Below are 4,837 nucleotides of genomic sequence, written 5' to 3'. Positions count from 1 at the left end.
AGTACACGTGGATGCCAATCCAAAAACTGGCTGTGTGAAATTAAAAAACTCAATCTAGTGTCAATATTAGTGAACCTAATTTTTGTTTTTGTTTTTATTATTTTAAAAAGCAAATGTTACCTAAACATTATTAAATTAATCACAATTACCAAAATATTCGGACAGCTCTTGTTGTTCTTTTACAGATTTAAAGTTTGAAGGCTATAGAAGAACGATTCAGTCCCGTTTCCTCCAGACATGTGACCCAAAGCTGCAATATTATTGGTTTGCTGCTCACAAAGAAAAGTGTAAATAGCTGCTTAGAAATATATTGTCAAAATAGTTTGCATTATATACTTGTGTTTAAGCACTTTATGCAAAGTTTATTATATATATATATATATATATATATATATATATATATATACAATATAGATTTGAACAGTATTAGTTACAACCAATGATCAACCAAAAATAGATAGTGAGGTAAACAGTCTTAACATCACATGCTGAACGCCATCCTTGAATGTTGGTGTTTTTGAAAATCCAAACAATTTGTTCAGGAAACACTTAGATGAAGGTTGGCTGCGAGTTTTGTTATGCAGAACATATTGGATATGAATATGTTGTTCAGCATCAGTGAAGTTTGGCAGATTTATTAATTCTGTCTCTGTGTAACATGAATACTTGAGTATCATTTCAGCTCTCTCCCATTGTGGGTTCCCTATTAAAGCTCAGTACTGCCTTAATCAAAGGAAAGAGAGCATTAATCCAAGTGCTCAGGAATGTGTGTGTGTGTGTGTGTGTGTGTGTGTGTATTACAGTCTGCTGGAAGGACAGGCAGTAATTGGAGGCATGCAGATATTCAGAGCTTCTGCTTGGATGGCTTCGGTTCAGACCCACCGGTTCAATCCCTTCATTCCACCTGACCGGTGAGCAAACAGCTGCCTGTTGTTGCCCCAGTGTGTCTTCATTGCTCTTATTAGGGATGCGCTCTGACCAGCATGTCATATATACTACATCACAGCAGATCAGCCAGCCTGCCGTCCAGTCACATGCACATCCTCGCTCACACGCTGCCAAACTCAAGTTGTCATGCTTCGCAGTAGTTTTTTGTTTTGTAGGTTGTGATTTGAAGGTGTGTGGAAATATAAACAGTAAAGTTTGGAGTTTTATTTATTTATTTATTTTTAAATAAAAACACTCACTATCAGTGTGTTTCTGCTTGAATGTGGCCAGCTCCAGTTTACAGCGATGGGTCCTTTGTTCTGTAATTCTCTACTTCTTAAATTTGATTCAACGTTGTATTATTTATGTTCTGGAGCCAGACTCAAACACAGGTCGGCCAAAGATAAGCACTACATTTCAAAGTATGCACATTAAAGGGGTCATATGATGTTGCAAAAAAGAACATTATTTTAAAGTGAAAAGTGAAGTGACATTCAGCCAAGTATAGTGACCCGTACTCAGAATTTGTGCTCTGCATTTAACCCATCCGAAATGCACACATACAGAGCAGTGAACACACACACACTGTGAACACACACCCGGAGCAGTGTTCATCATTTATGCTGCGGCGCCCGAGGAGCAGTTGGGGGTTCGATGCCTTGCTCAAGGACACCTCAGTCGTGGTATTGAAGGTGGAGAGAGAACTGTACATGCACTCCCCCCACCCACAATTCCTGCCGGCCCGAGACTAGAACTCACAACCCTTCGATTGGGAGTCTGACTCTCTAACCATTAGGCCACGACTTCCCCTTCCCCTTTGTGTAGTGAAATAGGTTTATGCAGTTTAAGTTTCAAAAAACACATTATCTTCCACTATGTTTCTCTGCATATTCATCATTGTATCTCTCTTTGTTAACACAACTGATTCAGATAATCATCTCACTAGAACAGAGCTCTGTGCATGAACTGTGTTCCCATTGACATGCTCCCTACACAGTGTTCAATGCTCCCTACTCCCTGAGCAGGGCAAATCTGTTGAAGTTTACTTCACTTTGGGAACATTCATTTACAGATTTGAGCAAGAATATAAATAAAGCAAGAAGAGGACGCCTCATGTGCCTGCTTGAGAACACGCTTGAGAACACGCTTGAGAACACGCTAAGGAGAGTTCTAACAGTTCGGACATTGCATGAATCAGAGGTTAAAAAAAAAAAGATAAATGCTGTTCAGTTTCTTGCACAGACCGATCATTTTGTGTCTTTACACATCAATGTAACATCATAAGCCACAGAGTTTAATTTGGTTTTTATTTGTGTATTTTTGTTTGTTTGTTTGTTTGTTTTTTATGTATGTTTTAGCCGTGATTCCCATCGACTTAAGTTATAAGAGTGATAGATTGCAATGATTTGACTGAAAAATCTCAGTTTGTGTTCTACTGAAGAAACAAAGTCACCTACATCTTGGATGCCCTGGTGGTAAGCATATAAACATCAAATTTTCATTTTTGGGTGAACTATCCCTTTAAGTACAAAAAAAATAAATAATAATAATAATAATAATAATGTCCAGGAATAAAGATTGCTCAGTGCAGTTAGACTAGCAGTCATCTGCTCAGGACAGATCTACAATAAAGTCTGATAGCATTTCAAGTTTCAAGTACAGTCAGGAGTACAAATACAAGTCCCTCTAAAAAAAAGTTTTTATTTTTTTGTCCCCAAGTTTGGGGAAGAGGAATGAAGGGCACAAATCTCCAAGTGTCCATCCATCCTGATGCAGAACCACACACAATGTGTCTGGGTTGAACTCCAACAGGAAGTCCCAGTTCCTGACAACATTAGTCTTGTCACCCAAAGGTCACACATTAACCCAATTTATGGTCAACACTGTTTGCAAAGTAATTCCAAGAAGTCCAAGAAGTGTTTTCCTAATGTTACCTCTGGGCAGAAAGAAATGCATTCAGCTATCTCCTGAGGTGAGTATGTTTCTTTGCTTGAGAAGTTTCTGCATCACAGAGACTTGTTATGGAAGTTTCCTAGAGTAAGTAGGATGTTATATTTTTTCCAGCCCCTCCAATGCCATTCACTTTCAACACCAGTCGGTGCTGGCCTTAGGAAGAAGTTTGTCTGTTCATTTTCTTTCTCATAGTTAGGAATGAGACAACAGCAAAAACTGATTCTGATCCTCATTGAGCATCTGGGCGCAAAAAAAAAACCCTTAAGCTAGGAAAACCCTCAGTTATATTTGGATATGCTAGAATATAAATGCTAGTTACAAATGCTAGAATAGTTTGCTTCGGTTCTGGATACTTTTCTTCTGTTTTCTTCTGTTCTGTTGCTGTCGTCTGTTTTTTACTGGGATTAAAAGATTAAGTGACAAATTCTGTTGATGATCAGCTAATTTTGTGCATTTTTTAGAGTGGTATTATTTGTCAAGAAATTGTTATTCAGCCTTTTACGTATTGCCAACATAAATTCCTCAAAATTCAGTCAATGATATTATCCTCAACTCATGCATGAACATGTCAGTTTCTGAATCTGTCCTGTCATTTTCATTGTTGATTCATAGATGCAGACAGGAACCCATGCTGCTTTGCACTTTATGCAAGGTGAGTCAAATTTATTACTATACCGGCAGTGGGGAGCCGGTCAATACTCGCATCAGCAGCCCAGCGTTTCTCTCCTCTTCACACACATGCAGAGAGAAGAGCAACCACAAGACAGCCCTAACCCGATATTAGCCTCCATTTCTCTGCTCATAACACAGCTAACACTTTGGCGTAAATCACAGGATGTGAGCTAGCATCTTCAGACCGTAAGTGTTTCGGATTGCATCAGTTTGCATCCGAACAGACTGAGGTTCAGAACACTGAAAGTCTTTTTTAAAACAGACTCTTAAAAAATTCAATAAATATACTGAAGCAGAGACAAGATCCTGTGAAACACAGTCCTGTGATGTTTGATCTGTTTACTGGACTCCTTTGATCTGAACATGTGAACGTATGATTTCATCTGTAATAATTATCAAGGGGGAATCTGCGATGCGTGTCGACCCTGGTTTTGGCTCCGCATGGGCCGGAGCCCTAGAGAAGACAGACGTGTTTTAGACATGAGTGTCGATGGCTGGCGGGTTCTGTGTCTCTGTGTAAGTGTGTGTGCTGTGTTGCCCGTAAGGCTGGATGCTCTTATGCACTATCTACAGTGGCAGATCACTATGTGAAGGCAGACCGGTGGCCACTGATTCCATCTCCCTACCCAGAAGGCCTTGTTTCAGAGGAGATGCTCTAAGTGGAGCTGAGAGCTCTGAGTGGACAATTAGAAAATGGCAGCGAGCGAGAGGAAAATCTACATGGCAGCTGTGAGCCTCGGCTGCCGTCGTATGCTAATGATCCAGCAGATTTCTCAACACAGCCTGACAGCTCCAGGTTTGAGCAGCACAGACCAGAACCCTGCGCAAGCTAGTTCTGCATATTCCTGAAGGCCAGCAATTTAAGCCTTAAGGGTTTTAAAGGATTCTGAGGGATGTTTCAGAGTCAAATGACCGCTGAACTGAGATCAAGAGACTCTCCTAAATGTGATATTTGAGTTGATTCTGTATGGGCTTCTTCATTCTGCACCATACAATTTTTTTATATAGAATTTCAACTGGTTCAACTGTGCTGCCTAAAAACTCAATCCGTGTATTTAACCCTTCCCGACAGTAGTTCAGCAACACTGCGGGTGAAGACAACTCTGATCAAACACTTCTGAACCAGCTAATCAAGACCGCAGTGAGAACAGCACAGTGATAATGTGTTTGACTAAATAAAAATGAAATCGATAAATGAAAACTTTTAAACAAAGTGTTTATCTGCGTTTCTCGTTGAGTTGGATGTTGCTGGTTCCAGATCTCTTGCCTCATTGTGTTTGGATCA

The sequence above is a fragment of the Carassius auratus genome, chromosome 18 (genome assembly GCF_003368295.1).
Source record: "Carassius auratus strain Wakin chromosome 18, ASM336829v1, whole genome shotgun sequence".
Lineage (NCBI taxonomy): Eukaryota > Metazoa > Chordata > Actinopteri > Cypriniformes > Cyprinidae > Carassius > Carassius auratus.
This window is presented reverse-complemented; position numbering follows the sequence as displayed.